We start from the raw sequence: 17,840 nt of genomic DNA, 5'->3' as shown, positions 1-17,840 counted from the left end.
ATCCTTTCGGGGTCGATAAACAAAGTACCAGTTATGCACTGGGGCCGATGTAATCGACTTAATTCGTTTGTCTGTCCTTGTTTGTCCCCTTTATGTTTAGCCCCTTGTGGGAAATAAAGAAATATATATGAAACGACAAAAATATTTGTACAAGACCGCATACCATTGGGTTATTGCACCTTAATATTAGGAATCCCAGAAAGTTATGAAAAGGTATCCCTTTTTGTGGTTCACTTCTACATATTTTTCAACTTTATCCTCTTCGTTCTTCCCAGTCGTTTAAGTGAGACTATCGCTTATAATACATTACATCAAAGATCCACTTGCACGTTTCTCATTCAAAATAAGAGATTATTCGAGAAGTATGGCAGTTTAAATGTTTCTACTCTACAGGATTATGATCTACTCTATGCAATAATGAAAGCTAATATTTCTACTGCTTTATTTCAAAATTTCTGGCACTTAACAATTCATAAGTGGATTAAAGAAAATTTGGTTATATTACAACGAGAAAATATGTCAAACCAATTCACTTTACTACTTTGTTTTTTATTATCGTTACAGTTTTTTTCTGCTGTATTATTTCTGTGCCTCTTTTATTACAGAACCTTAATTCTTTACCTGATTTTATGTTTGACACCAAGTTATTTCAGCGGTCATATTTTTTCAATTATATTTTAAAGATTATCACTGTATTTTCAACTTTTGTATCATTGCCGTTTTATATATTACGAGGATATGCTTCAATCTTTATATTTCTAATAAATTTTGAAGTCATGTGCATTTATACATTCAATGCATCTTTCGCAATGCTTGCTAAACCTGGTATTGCAGGCGATATACGGTGTGTTGCCATGTTTTTTGTCTATGGTATTGCCGATTACAAAAGTTGTTCAGAAACAGTATGACACTATAATAGTTTAATCCATAAATTTAGCCAAAAATATTTGTCCAAACTTTGTCCAGGCATATTAAAGAGAGGAAGTCATACGTGTCAATTTGTTCAAAGCAATTTTTAGCCATGATTTTTCTTTGAGATACGAGATTGGGAAATCATTTTCTACTATAGGCTTGAAATTTTGGGGGAAGGAACAAGTGATTACATAGACCCCAGTACTTAACTGGTACTTAATTTATCGACGCCGAAAGAATGAAAGGCAAAGTCGACCACAGTGGAATTTGAACTCAGAATGTAGCGGCAGATGAAATCTAGGCTGTCCAACAAGTCCCCTCGGTGTGTTATAGTCCCCTTGTATTATAATCAAATGAATGGAATGGAAGCACTCCGTCGGTTACGACGACGAGGGTTCCGGTTGATCCGAATCAACGGAACAGCCTGCTCGTGAAATTAACGTGTAAGTGGCTGAGCACTCCACAGACACGCGTACCCTTAACGCAGTTCTCGGGGATATTCAGCGTGACACAGAGAGTGACAAGGACGGCCCTTTGAAATACAGGTACAACAGAAACAGGAAGTAAGAGTGAGAGAAAGTTGTGGTGAAAGAGTACAGCAGGGATCACCACCATCCCTGCCGGAGCCTCGTGGAGCTTTAGGTGTTTTCGCTCAATAAACACTCACAACGCCCGGTCTGGGAATCGAAACCGCGACCCTACGACCGCGAGTCCGCTGCCCTAACCATCAAATGAATAATAACAGACTATTACAGCTGTTTCTTACGCATTTTTTAATAGAAGAATGAGAACATTACTCACTTACAAAAAAGCCCGTAATCATCAGATGAAACGTAATTTTACAGACAACAGAAAATTTCAAGAATAAAGCAGAGGCCAACTATGAAATGGGAGAAAGAATAATAAAGCTGGCCGTTGAGGTTAAGAAGATAGTTTGTGAAAGGGTGTAATATGATATCTGAGGTCATTGATCTGGTTGAGATAGGAGTCTGCTGGGCTGGTTCTTAGAGAGGCTGGAGTGGAGCGTAGTTGATATTTCATTATAATAGGCTTAGAGCAGGGGGTAGCTGGGAGAGTACCTAGGATAAATTAAAGATAGGAGGAAGAAAGAAAGCCAAAGTAAAGAGAAAGATATCTTAATTTAATTTGTGTGTATTTCCAGATCTTTGTATTTTGAAAGTTTCTCCGTTTCTTTTAGAGAGACGTTGGCTCAGGCTCGGTCTTATTGGGTAGAGATGGAGGCACTGCCTTCCAGTGTGTCTATCCAAAGGTGGTCGACAGTGGCAAGACTGGTGAGACTGAATGGATCTACTCTGAATAGGATTTTCTAAGCAAGAGGAAAGCAACTGGAAGAGGGCACTTACCCATGCCTTAGAAATGGCGAAGTAATCCGGGATTACTCTTAGTGGACTTCCTCGCTATTGAGGATTCCATTTATTTATTTATTATTCATTTCTCTTTCAAACATATATCCTCTGTTATATCCTTTAATGTGGTAGTATCTCCCCTTGATTGATATTACACCCACATGATTTTCACATGATTTTGTAATTTTTCTTTGTGCTATAACACATCCTTTAATATTGTCCTTCATGTCACCACCGAGCGCAGCTCTGTGTTATTATTATTATTATTATTATTGTTATTATTATTATTATTATTATTATTATTATTATTCGGATCCGGCTATCAGCTGAAACCATTGTGAAGATTACCCCCCTCCCTCTCTTGACCAGGAGAGGAAAGCAAGTTTTATTTGTCTAGTGGCTGTAACTAAAGAGGTAGTATGGTGGATCCGTTTGAAAGGTCTAATCCCACATTAACTTTAAGCCCATATTAGCCAAGCCCACATAAACTTTTTCAAGTTTCACTTGAAAAGGAAACTGAGGGTGGAGAACGAAGTATTGCCTTGTGACATATTTGTTGAAAGGTGGGTGAAAGGTGGAATTATGACCAGTGTGAAAGGACCAATTCTGAGCGTGGACCTGTAAACAAAAGAAGGGCTCTTTCTTGTTGTTCAGGTACCCGTAACTATTGTGGGTTTACTTTGTCATGTCTGTATATATATTCAGACATGGCAAGTATTGGGCAGTCCGAGATGATGTGGTCAACCGTATCTGTGTTGATTGCACATTCAGCATTTGGTTGAGGCCTGTTTTCAGTATTTTGTTTTATAATTGTTTGTAGTTAGGCATTGGTCTTCTGCAGCGAGAATCAGTCCTACCGTTTCGGCTTTTAGTACAGAGCTTTTGAGCCATTGTTGGATTTTACTTAGGCTCACTTCCTCTCTGTCAAGCCTTGCAGGGTATTGGACATGAAGTCATTTTTCTCTCCATTGACAATACTTGCCACATTGTCATGATGTCTCTTATATTCTTTCCGGGCTAGTGGCGTACACTGACTGGTAATATGCCATACGGTTTCACCATTTTGTCTACAAACTCTGTACTTATCACTTTCTGATGTGTTGTCTATTCTGTATTTGATATAATTGGTTCTTAATGCTTGATCTTAGGCAGCACAGATTAGAGTCTCCGTTTCTGGTTATAAATCACATTTAGTCATCCATAGCCATCGTTTTTCTCTGTCTGTCTTATCTTCAACATCTCTATGAAATTTTTCATTCATTCTTTTCTTTATCCACCTATTTTCAGTTACATTCATTCTCAAGTGCTTGTACAATACTTTATCTTTGCAATCTTCCATCCTACACAAGTCTGACCTTCTTACGGAGACATTTGTTCATTCCTAAGGTTGACCCTCCAGTTCGTGGCCAAAGCTTGGTCTTGTGCTGCTGGTCTCGTTTTTTTGGGTTCCTTTCATCAACCAATCCCACCTCCCTTTCCCAGCAACTTCTGTGTCTGGCTACATGGAATTGATTGTGTAGTCCCTTCTTGCGTAATTCTTCCTCATGTCCCTTTTTGTACTTCTTCCTTTGTTTTCCCATTTCTCACTGCCATCAATACTCACTCGCTCCTAACTGTCGCTATGAAGGTTTCCTTACTTTGGGCTTAATATCTCATTAAGCTCTCGCGTTCGATACGTACGCAGTCTTCCATAACTATCAGTCCCTTTCCTCCATTTGCTCTCTTCATGTATAGACGATCAATGTCTTCACGTTGATGATGGGCTCCATGCATCATCAGGAACTTTCTTGACTTCCTGTCCATCTCCTTTAGCTCCTCCTCTGCTCACTTCAGGATTCCAGCGACATACCGAACTACTGTGACTGCGGGCAAGTTTATTTTTCTACCTGTCCGACGCGTCGGGTTTTTCTTCCTGAACAAAAATAACACCCGATGGAGGCCTCACTTCCACTCATGTTCATTTCTTCAACTCTACTCACTTTTTTGTTCCACACGCACACACATATTATACATACATATATATATATATATATATATATATATATATATATATATATATATATATATATATATATATATATATATATATATATATATATATACATATACATTTCAAAATAACATATATGCGAATTTGCATATATATATATATAAAATATGTGTGTGCTTGTTGTATGGTACACGCGTGAGCGGAAAAGACCACCCGGAAGACCTCCACGACGGTGGAGTTACGATTTCAGGAGGACGATTGGGATCACGTGGATGAGAAAGGCGCGATCCAGAGAGGAGTGGACAGCGTACTGTGACCAGCAGTGTCAAATGGACGCCTGACGGACTGGTCGGTCAAGGTGATATATATATATATATATATATATATATATATATATATATATATATATATATATATGTATGTATGTATGTATGTATGTGTATGTATGTATGTATGTATGTATATATATGTATGTATGTATGCATATATATGTGTGTGTTGTATGTATGTATGTATGTATGTATGTATGTATGTATGTATGTATGCATATATATGTGTGTGTGTGTATGTATGTATGTATATATGTATATATGTATACCTTGAAGACAGCTGCTGCTCGTGAAGTGAGAGATTCCACGCTATGTTGTCTATGGACTAATGCTGCTCCGTTTGTGCTTGCTTTTCAGAGTGTCCTTATACTTCAGTTAAGGCCTTCTTTGTTTGTGTGAACTGTACGTGAGCTCGCCATATACATTTCTTTTTTTTACAATAGGACAATTTCTATTATTTAATCTCAACCGAAGCAATTAATCTGATAACATGGCCAGTGCAGCGTCGCTGTGCCTTCAGTAGTTTGACTCAAAGCTTCATGAGCGAGTTCCTTGCAGCACTTCGTTGTTTGCCATCCTGACCTATCAGCGAATGCCTATGGTCCTGCGTAGTGCCCTTGTGCGAAAATGTCCTGGCTGTTTGACGTGCCGGCGGCATGGGTTCTATGCTTCTCACCGAAAGAGCAGTTTAGAGACAACTACAACCTCGGAGACCTTAGACTTTGTTGACAGTCTGATGCCTTTCTGCTGGAGTACTTTCACTTTCAGTCTGCTAAATACCTGGCTGGCCTTGTGGATTTTGGGTGAGATTTCTATGTCAAGTGATCCATCGGGGGAGATTGTACTGCCAAGGTACTCGTAATTCTCCACACACTTCAGTTGAACTCCCCCAATGGTGATGCTTGGCTAGGATAAAATAGTGTTCGGGGCTGCTTGGGCTAGAACCTCCGTTTTCCCAAGGTTGTTGGTCAGTCTAAAAAGCCTTGATTCTTCTACAAAGCGAGCGACCACGACCTGCACGTGATTTCCCTTGTGAACCATTAGGTGCAAATTTATCCGCAAATAGGGATTCAGCGATATGGACGAGCCTGTGTGATTCTTTATAGGTATTTATATCCGTTTTTCGTATAGACTAATGCAGATCACTATTATTAAAATTATACAATGTGATTAAATAATTCGAACAAATTACTAAAAAGGTTTAAACAGTTTTATTTTACCACAAATATTAGTAAATTAACACACTGGTCTGTGGCGCATTCTCTTCTTCGAATATATTAATTGTATCAATAAGTTTGTCTGAGAGTGAAATGGCAAAATCAAATTTAATATTAATTATTGACAATAATTTAGGTATCATAGAAGTCATCAATATCAAAGTAATCTTTGTGAAAACTGATAAGTCGAGATCATTTCGATTTATTATATTGTTGCAAGCAAAGAAGAAAGATACGATTAGAAACAGTTTCACAATGGATTTACCAATCTCGTATCTCAAAGGAAAATGATGGTTAACAATTGTCTTGAGCAATTTAGCATTTATGAATTCCTCTCCGTATTTTTCCTGAACTAAATTTGGACGGAACATTTTAGTGAATTTTATAGACTGAAATATTATTGACTGATACTGCTTTAGAAAGGCGTTCACAATTGCAATGCCATAAACGAAAAACATGGCAAGAAACCATATGTAACCTACACAATCGGGTTTAGCAAGTACTACGATAGCTATGGTGAATATGTAGTTGCTTAAGATTTGAAAACTTACAAGAAATACGTAGATTGAACAAATCGCCCATGATATATAAAATGGCAACGATAGAAATGTTAAAGGTACAGCAACTATCTTGAAAATATAATTGGGACTCAGATAGAGTGGGAAAATATAAACTTTGGAATAACTTAATGGTAAAGTTAAAATCCAGTAAACAATTGGGATTCCGTAATAAACGAGGCACAGAAATAATTCACAGACGGAAAATATAGCAAATAAAATTGTGATCGCAATAAAAAACCAAAGCAATAGGAATTTCCAGAAAATATTTCTGTTGTAGTAATATAACCAAATTTTCTTTATACGGTTAATCCAAGTATAAACTATTAAATGCCAGAAATTTGGGTTTAAAGCAGTAGAAATATTAGCTTTCATTATTGCATAGAGTAGATCATAATCCTGTTCTGTAGAAATATTTAAGCTGCCATACTTCTCTAATAATCTGATATTTTGAATGAGAAACGTGCAAGTGGATCTTTGATGTAATGTATTATAAGCGATAGTCTCACTTAAACGACTGGGAAGAACGAAGAGAATACAGTTGAAAAATACGTAGCCGATGAACCACAAAAAGGGACCCCCGAGGAAGCCACCTGTATTTTCATAACTTTCTGGAATTCCTAATATTAGGGCGCGATAGCCCAATGGTATGCGGTCTTGTATAAATATCTTTGTTGTTTCATATAAAAAGAAGTAATACATCAAAAGATCCAGGAGAATTACTAAAGGAAAAAACATAATGCAAAAGAATCTTCTTAGTCTTGAGGCAAAGAAAGAAGAATAATGGAAACAAAATAAGCAAGACAGAAAATGAGAGAAACTGTAAATACTATGTTTTCCATTGATCCATTCTGATTCGTATGGCATTGTGTTTCGATAGTAATATGAAGGTAATTTGGCTTTTGAAACAAAACTAATAAGCAATGGGAAAAATATCCACAAAACTGTTCCAACAATATTTTCATAATTGATAAACATACTATTTTCAATATTATTTCCTAAACAAATAGATTTGGGGTGATAAAGATTACTTTCGTTTTTATAGAGTTTACAGCAATAGTTCTTCACTATCTCCCGATTTATACCAATTCTTCTGCAAGCTTCATATGCGTGAGGGCTGTTCTTCTTCATGTCTTGAGACAAATTTACAAAAAAACACATGTATCCAGATTTTCCCATTTGCAATTTATCGATAAATATGAGTTTCTTCAATTCCTTGAAAATCAAATATATTATATCGTGTCTGTGAATATTTTGTTTTCTACATTTTATATCGATATTAATTCTTGGATAAGCAATATAGACATCTAACAAATTCAAAGAGTAAATTGAAAAATCATAGTAGAAATTTTTATATGCTATTAAACCGTCTGGTTCATCTGGGATCCAGGTAAAGTGTCTCGCGTTTGCAAAATAATCCAATGGTACAGGATTAAGAAGGTCATCAAGTGTCTTGTTTGATAAATGGAATTCAAAATTGAAAACATTTTTTTCCAATTTTACTAAACGAGATAAAATCTCACTGACATTGGGAGGGATTTTAATTTGGCAATCATTGTCGAGTTTCTTCGCTTCGATGTTTAGTGATGTCAGTGTGATAATGAGAATGACTGAAAGAATAAGAGAACTGGTTGCTGTTATTGTCGTCTGCATGGCAGCCATATTTAGCTATCTGTAATAAAAAGAAAATAGAATACATACATTAATGAAGATTCGTTTTAGGTTCATTACTCCAAAACTGAAAGTAAATCATTATGCTTTTTTTTTAGTATTAAATATAAATATTAATGTCCGGATATTTTAGTTGTATTTTGCATTTTCCACACCCCTAATTATCTATCTTTAACATTTCCAGGTTTGATGATTATTTAGATTTATTGGAGCACAAGAAATGACAGATCTTGTATGGAATGTGTTGTTTCCTAGTTCAAGAATTATATAATTTTAATCAAAAGAGTAAAATTAACATTACTGCTGAATCAAGTGATATGATATTTGAAATGAAAATATAAATGTATGAATATAAAATAAATAAATAGTTATAAAAATTTTAGACGAAAGGCAATGTTAAAAAGCTCGAAATGCTAGGACATCCCGGACATTGACGGAAGAGGAAATCAGCTGCGACTAATGCATGTGTCTTGATTTTGTCCAGTTTCCCATTTGTTATGTTTTCGTCTAGTTTTCCGTATGTTGTGCTTTTGTTGGTTTAACGCTTGCTGTGTTTTATACATATACATATCTATTTATACATACATATATATATATATATATGGGGAGAGTTTACGAAAAAAAGCCAAGAAAAGACGAAGACAGGTGGTGTACAAAACAAACAGATGTATTAGTATAACGGTCAGGAATAGAAAAAATACGTTTCGAGCCTACGCTCATCTACAGAAAGGGACACAGAAAAAACAAGGAGAGAAAAAAATATGTGTAGTGGCTAACGATCTATATATAATATATATATATATATATATATATATATATATATATATATATATATATATATATATATATATATATATATATATATATATATACATACATACATATATATATATATTATATATATATATATATATATATATATATATATATATATATATATATATGTAAGTATATATTTGAATAAAGTGAGAAAACGAATTTCCAAATCGACCAGGTACACACTCTTTAACATTATATGTATTTTAATCTGGAGAATATATACCGTGTATTCAACATCACCATATCGTGCAGTGGCGTCATGATTATAATATATCTCTATATATAAAACTGAAATGCGTTTTTACCGCTTGGATCGCTTTCAAGGCCACTACATCCCGTCCGATTGACTCCGAAATTTACATGGACATGTAAAATGAGGTGACGATGCCCGTGGGCTACCTTAGAAATCCCTATCTTAAAAGGTGTCGTTGCTAGGGCCCAAAACCCACTTTGACAAGTCCACTCCAGTTCTTTAATATATCTGTCTTCCTCAACTCACTCTCGCTATTTCCTCTCTTCCCAGCACTTTTTCACTCACTCTATTTCATACATTCCCATTACTTTCACTTCCTCAAACGGCCTTCTTTTATGTATCTGTCTGCATTCATAGAAAGAATTACCATCGCCACCACCAACACACAATCATGACAACAAATATTATTAATCTCGCCATCGCATTCTATTGTCTGCCTGTCAACGCGCCGATCGAGCAAATACAAACAGAACACGCCGATCGAGCAAATACAAACAGAACACGCCAACGAGCGTTCGTGTTCTGGTGATAACGTAGGTTTTTCGTATCTATTACATTTTAACATTTATTTAGAACCCTGCAAATTTTTCGTGCTAAATTTTCATTTTTTACTACTTTATTATTTTTTCTTAAATTTATGCTTTTATTAAAATTAATTCTAATTGTCTGGGTCAACAGTTCGTTTCCTCGGAGGATATGGAAATTCCTATTACCCGTCAGAGAAATAACTCCAGCAGCTCACAACTATTTCAACAAAGACAAGGTTACCTGCTTACCAGTCGAATTCAGCGTCAACGCTCACGTTTGACAGAGACTCCAACACACACACACACACTCACACACACACACACATATATACATATATATATATATATATATATATATATATATATATATATATATATATATATATATATATATTCAAATATATGTGTATATTGGCAGGGATGGCCTGCTAGGTAGCCGGCCAGAATGCTAGAAATAGATCATAAACGATCAAACTACAAGGGAAATTCTCTAGAGGAAGAATTCAGCGAACACCAGAACCAAATTTGGCGGGCAGGACATATGAAAAATTAAATAAAAAACAGACTTAAATGCATACCTCGGTTTCGGTCTTAACAAAAGAATTACTTGCATAATTCAAGTGTCCGTGACTTCTTCAGTACATTCGGTCCTCGAGATGCAAACTGAAAGACTATTTCTAGCATTCTGGCCGGCTACCTAGCAGGCCAGCCCTGCCAATATACACATATATTTGAATTTTCTCTGACTCCTCAGATTTTTTGAATGCTGGACTACTGGTTTTAAATTGATATTAAAATTAATATTAATTTATCTCCCTCAATTTTTAAATATTTAAATAAATACGTTCCCTAGTAGTAAGCTTTACCCGCAGTGAATTATTCACTGCAGCCCTTCGCTTCAGGAGTCTCTTAGCGCGCCGGAACCAAGACATTTGAAATTTTATTCCCGATGTATCAGTAAGACTAAGCACGTGTCTGTCTTGACACAGAGAGCTGGGGTTAGTCTTTCAGTTTGCATCTCGAGGACCGAATGTACTGAAGAAGTCACGGACACTTGAATTATGCAAGTAATTCTTTTGTTAAGACCGAAACCGAGGTATGCATTTAAGTCTGTTTTTTATTTAATTTTTCATATGTCCTGCCCGCCAAATTTGGTTCTGGTGTTCGCTGAATTCTTCCTCTAGAGAATTTCCTTGTAGTTTGATCGTTTATGATCTATTTCTAGCATTCTGGCCGGCTACCTAGCAGGCCAGCCCTGCCAATATACACATATATTTGAATTTTCTCTGACTCCTCAGATTTTTTGAATGCTGGACTACTGGTTTTAAATTGATATTAAAATTAATATTAATTTATCTCCCTCAATTTTTAAATATTTATATATATATATATATATATAATCTGTGCATTATGTGGTCGGTTGAGCTGAAAATATGCAGACCTATATTAAAAGTGCTGGCAAGTTTGCATGACAACTATTTTTTTCCTCGAATGAAAGGCGTGACCTCTAGGACAAAATTCCTCCTCTTATAAAATGTGGTCCCAGTAGACCCGAATGAAATCGGGTTATATTAACCAAAATGTGAAAAGGGGTCTAAATGGGGCTGGAAGGGGATTAAAATTTAAAGGAGCGGGTGTTTAGGAATTCTCTGTTACATTAAGCTAAAAAATTTGCGCCAGCCTTTCAATCGTCAATGTGTTGCCGTCCATGATGAAGTTTTGAATGCTTGCCATGGTGAGTCTACTGTCGTGAGAAAGAATCACTTCAAAACTTGGTGTTTAGGGATTTTCTTTTACATCAAGTTCAAAATTTTGCGCCAGCCATTAAACTGTCAAAACGTTGCTGTCCGTCGTTAAGAAATGCCAGCCATGGTGACTCTACTATCCTCACATTCTATCCCTTCAAACTTTGGTTTCCAATATTTTATTATTTTTATTCAGTGTTTTGCTGTCTGCCTTGAAGCAGACCTTTCCGTTGTTACTGCCTGATATTTATGATTGATCTTTCTACCTATATTTTATTTCTCAACTTACTCAAGATCTTTTGTTGTTTATAAATGGGAGAGAGATAGATAAAGATAGAGAGTAAGAGAAAGCGAGGGAGAGTCCGAGAGAAAGGAAGAGTAAGAGAGTGGGGAAAGTGAGAGAGAAAGGAGAGAGAAACAAAGAGAGAGAATCATCATCATCATCATCATCGTTTACCGTTCGTTTTCCGTGCTAGCACGGGTTGGACAGTTTGACGGGGTCTGGGAAGCCAGGAGGCTTCACCAGGCTCCAGTCTGATCTGGCAGTGTTTCTACAGGTGGATGCCCTTCCTAACGCCAACCACTCTGTGAGCGTAGAGAGGGATGCTTTTTTCGTGCCGCCGGCACAGGTGCCAGGGGGCCTGGCAGCGGCCACGATCGGTTGGTGCTTTTTACGTGCCACCGGCACAGAAGCTAGTCAAGGCGGCGCTGCAATCGGCCACGTTCGGATGGTGCTTTTTACGTGCTGAAAGGAAAAACAGAAAGTAACAACCACACTCTTACCCGCGCGTACAGCGGGTCACCTTCAGCTAGTTTATATATATATATTTATATAGAAATATACAAAATATATAATAATATAAATTAATAATAGTTCAGTTATTGGGATTTCAATCAATAAGATTTGTGGGTATTCCATTTGAAATAATGCAAAAATAACATAACGTGTATTTATGTCGGAGCGTATCTCTGTCACGAATGGGGTAAAACATTATGATATACATTAAACACATCAGCGAATCTTGATGATGAAGTGTCACTACGCATTCAGAAACTCAGTTTTGCTTTCGGCAAATTAGAAGACCGCCTATGGTCTAGACATGCGACAAAGATTAAGGTATACAATACATGTATCTTAACCTCTTTGTTGAATGCTTGCGAAACCTGGACTGTGTATCGTAAGCACTTAAAACTTATGGAACGTTTTCATCAACAATGTCTGAGAAGGATTTTGAGGATCATCTGGAAAATGTTTGTGAGTGACGATGAAGAGGCTTGAAAGAGGGAAATGCTTCGGTATTGAAGCTTTGCTATTGCAGTACTGATTGAGATGGAATGGACACTTAGTGAGAATGACAACCAACAGAATGCCTAAACAGCTTTTTTTACGGAGAATTGGTGACAGGTAAGCGTCCGTCCCACAAACCAAAGACGTGGTACAGAGATTGTCTGAAGTCAGGATTGAATAAGATAAACGTTCCAATTGACAACTGTGAAGATTTAGCGCATTGCCAAGAAAAATGGAAAAAAATTTCGTATGAAGGCAAAAATGAATTTGAAAGAAAGAGAATGGAGCATGGCAAGATCAAAAGAAAGATGAAACAAAGTGACAGGAATGATATTCAACAAACATTGATGAACGTGGTCATCATACATGGGATGAATGTGGAAAGATTTGCCTTAGTAAGGCTGGGTTAAAGAGCCACATGAAATCCCACATGGCACAACCGCGCATTGATTATAGATGGACAAAAGATTTCGAATGCAACCTCTGTCATAAAGTATGCAGATTGAAAAGTGGCTTGAAGAGGCACAGTAAAGTTCATGGAGCTGTAAACTATACAATTACCAAGTTTTCTTGCGCTAATTGTTAAAAAGCATGCAAGTCTTTGGCAGGCCTCAAAGATCACATTCGTGCCGCTCATTGATGATATTCTAGGGCATAATTAAGTCAAGATATGGCTCTACTTGAAATCGAGTCGGCTACTATCATATATGTAAGTATGTGTGTGCGTGTGAGTATGTGTGTGTGTGTGTGTGTGTGTGTTGTGTGTGTGTGTGTGTGTGTGTGTGTGTGTGTGTTCTGGCTGTGTGTTAAGAAGCTTGCTTCCCAACCACATGGTTCCAGATTCAGTCCCACTTCGTGACACCTTGGGCAAGTATCTTCTACTATAGCCTCGGGCCGACCAAAGTCTTCTGAGTGTATTTGGTAGACGGAAACAGAAAGAAGCCCGTCGAATATATATATATGTATATATATATATATATATATATATATATATATATATATATATATATATATATATATATATATATATATATATATATACACACATATACATATCTATGTATGTGTGTGTGTGTGTGTGTGTGTACAAAAGGAGTTTGTATGTGTGATTATTACGTACCTTACTTTGTACCTTATTTGTATATAAAATACTACAATTAGCCATCATTATGGACGGCATGTGGTCAGCTAGTACATATATACATACATATGTATATATGTGATCTCTTGAGCACCACCAGCAACAATATTTTTTTCCTCTGTCTTCCCTTCTCGGGATCTTTCCTTCTCCTTGTTTCCGACGAAGAGCTCCGCTCGAAACGTTAAACCCTCCTTCCCTTCTTTCCTGAGCGTCAAATAATACTTTAATTGTTCCACGTCCTCGCGTTGCTGTGTTTTTTTCTGTGTTTTCTTGTTTGGATTAACTATATATATATATATATATATATATATATATATATATATTATATATATATATATATATATATACTAGCAGTATCCCCCGCCGTTGCTCAGGTTTGTTTCGACCCTTTAGAATTGGAATTTTTGAAAAGTAAAAAAGTTTCCATTATGTAGCTTGTTATTCTCTTTAAGTGAACATTTTTCTGGTTGAAATACACCGACAAATGCTGTCAAAAATCAGTCAAAAAGACGTAAAAAATAGGAATTTTCATAGGAAAAAAAGCGCCTTTTTGATGTAAATAATTTTTGGTGTTAACATGGTCCGATTTGAATTTTATCTTCTACGGAATGAAGAGCAAGCCTTCTATCATACTCTCAATTTTGGTCAACTTGCGCCGCAGGGTCTCGGAGGAGATAGTGTTAGTTGAAGGCTGCCAAACCTGCCACACATAGACAACTTCAGCTTTGACCCGGCCCATTCTAAACCTATATATACTTCTCAGGATAAGAAAACTAATAACAATAGAAATAGTGAGAATAATGATTTCAGCTCTAACAACGTCGGCACCACTATACTTAAGAAAAATAATTTACGGACCAGGGGAGGCAATCGGCAACCAACCCCAATTTTCCAGCACAGAAATATTCCCTTTAATGTAACTGGTAGTACTTTGAACAATTCTAAGTCCACTAAAATCTATATCTGGTTTGTCATACCTTTCGGAAAACAAATCAAGTCAAACCTTCTTTTGCAGTTCCGTGAAGCCGTAGCTAGGAACTTTCCCAGGAATTCTACGTATTACTCTACTATCAATTCGCATAAGGTAAGGATTGCATTCTCCAATACTAGAAATCTATCGCAAATTATTGCCTCCCATAATAACAAGCTGCTAAACAAGGATTCTTCATCCGGGAGTTACAACACTATTCTTACCAATTCCAACCAAACATACAATAATAATAATAGAAATAGTATTGATGATAGCAACATTCATAACAGCGTTGGCATTTACAGTGGTAATATTAATAATAATATTAGTCGGATTATTAACAGTGGTAGTGTTAGTGGTAACAACGACAGCATTTCTAATAACACTGGTAGTATTGATGATAACAATGGCAGCATTTCTATAGTCAGGGATATTACAGGTGATAGTACAATTAATAGTAATAATAACAATAATAGAAATAGTATAGTGGTCAGTGCTAGCAGTTATATTAACAGAAATCATAACAATAAAAACTCCGTCTTAGTCTCGGAGGTAAACCCTAACAGATTAAAGTTCTTGTCCAGTAATTCCGAAATTAGAAATTCCATTTACCAGTGTAGGGTTTCTTTCGGTACCGGTGTCTTCTTCTATGTTGGGGCGACTACTTCTAAATTTTCCCAGAGGATTTCCAATCATTATTCAACTTTCCGAGATAAGAGGAAACAACAAAGTACAGGACTAAGTAAATTAGTTTGGCGTCTTAAGGACAGCAATATAACTTTCAAGCTGGAATGGTCCATATTGTCTGTATCCTTTCCTTTTGATAAGGGCAGAAAATATCGTGCCGTCTGTAATTCCGAGCTTTTCTATATACTTTTCGCCAAATTCCCTTTAGTAAACACAATGGTAGAAAAATCCTATAGGTGCATGCACTGGCAGAAACACACCTTCCACTCATATGAATGATGATTAATATAGATAACCTCCTTGAATTTAATAATTTGGTTCCACATCTACAACAACACCATATACAAATTTTTTTATACTCCGTTACTTAAAGGCCTACTACCAAATTCGTTGGGGTATGTTCTACCTTTGTCTCTCTACCTCTACCCCCTCTCTCTCTCTCCCTCTCTCTATCATAAGCACAATCAAACACACAGACACAAACCTGTCACTTCACCACTAGATATATTTAGTATTATGCCCCCACACAAACAATCACGCACATATATACACACACATAGACACGAATGCAGTTATATACATACACACACATAGGCACTCAATCTCATTGGCAAAAGCAAACAACAACGCACCACCATACATACAACTTGCACACTGTCACCCCCCTATTCTTAGAACCTGCCCCTTCCAATCATTTTTGAACTCTTGAACTTTTTAGAATCTTATCCATCCAACCAATTTTGACGTCACTGCTTATAACGGAATATTTTAAAGAAACACTCATTATCACTATGGACTCCGTGTGGGCAGTCATCTAAAAGTTTTTGTTCGTCATGATGCTGACATAAGTTCCTTGTCTTTCCTGATGAGAAGACGGCATAATGCACCGTTTATTACTTCGGAATTAAGAATATGCAGTCTTCGAAACATATGTCGAGAATAAAGGAATTTTAAATCGTCGTTCGACTCCATTCTTTCATTTATCTATAGTAAAAAAACACACAAATTTCCACACGAAAGCACGTGATTTCTGCCCTTGGTATGTAGCTTCAACCGTGCTTTCTGGCGTAAATTTGCTACCCGGGTATCGGTTAACCGAATTATCCATACTAGGATAATTCATTCAGCTACTTAAACATTTATATATATACATACATATATATATATATATACATATGGAAAGAAGAGGTGGATTTCTTGCAGGAAGAAATAGAGGAGAAGATGTTTGCGAAAAGACACCAGAATTTGAAAAAACTTGTAATTGTTTTTAAATAAATTCATTTATTTAAAATTTATTTATTTATACCAAACTAATTTCGGCAACATTTTGTTTATCAATGATACAAATGTATAGAAAAAAAAAGCGATTTTAACAGGGTTTAAAATTACGAAGCAGAGAACAATGTTTAAATGATTAAATGTTGACAAAATTCGATGTCAGGGGTAAATAATATCAAAAATGAACGGTGCGCGCACACGCACATATACATGAATAATTTAGGGTGCTTAGGCTGCGAGCTGGCAGAAACGTTAGCACGCCGGACGAAATGCTTAGCGGTATTTCGTCCGCCGTTACGTTTCTGAGTTCAAATTCCGCCGAGGTCGACTTTGCCTTTCATCCTTTCGGGGACGATTAAACTAAGTACCAGTTACGCACTGGGCTCGATATAATCGAATTAATTTGTTTGTCTGTCCTTGTTTGTCCTCATTGTGTTTAGCCCCTGAAGGTAATAAAGAAATAGGTATTTCGTCAGCCGTTATGTTCCGAGTTCAAATTCCGCCGAGGTCGACTTTACCTTTCATCCTTTCGGAGTCGATAAATTAAGTACCAGTTACGCACTGGCGTCTATGTAATCGACTTAATGCGTTTGTCTGTCCTTGTTTGTCTCCTCTATGTTTAGCCCCTAGTGGGTAGTATAAAAATAGGTTTTTCGTCTGCCGTTATGTTCTGAGTTCAAATTCCTCCGAGGTCGACTTTGCCTTTCATCCTTTTGGGTTCGATTAAAATAAGTACCAGTAACGCACTGGGGTCGATATAATCGACTTAATGCGTTTGTCTGTCCTTGTTTGTCTACTCTATGTTTAGCCCCTTGTGGGTAGTAAAGAAATAGGTATTTCGTCTGCGTTACGTTCTGAGTTCAAATTCCTCCGAGGTCGACTTCACATTTCATTCTTTCAGGGTCTATGAATTAAGTACCAGTTGCATGGTGGGGTCAATCTAATCCACTGGTCGCCTCCCCCAAACTTTCGGTCCTTGTGCCTAGAGTAGAAAAGAATAATTAAGAGTGCCAAGAGCAATACGACTACAACCAAAAAATTTCTCTGACAAATATTAATTGAAATCGGGGTAATGAGTCGCCGTCCCAA

General features: G+C 36.6%; 1 long non-coding RNA gene across 1 annotated transcript in view; it reads left to right on the top strand.

The window, feature by feature from the left end:
- Window positions 1-17,840, top strand: part of LOC118765952 — a 26,588-nt gene continuing 8,748 nt past the window's right edge. The window contains exons 1-2 of the long non-coding RNA XR_005001860.1: window positions 1-11; window positions 13,408-13,418. This is a non-coding gene — a long non-coding RNA (uncharacterized LOC118765952). The remainder of the gene's footprint in view (window positions 12-13,407; window positions 13,419-17,840) is intronic.

The sequence above is a fragment of the Octopus sinensis genome, linkage group LG1 (assembly GCF_006345805.1).
Source record: "Octopus sinensis linkage group LG1, ASM634580v1, whole genome shotgun sequence".
Lineage (NCBI taxonomy): Eukaryota > Metazoa > Mollusca > Cephalopoda > Octopoda > Octopodidae > Octopus > Octopus sinensis.
Note: the sequence above shows the minus strand (reverse complement) of the source record. Positions and strands in the feature narration are given on the sequence as shown.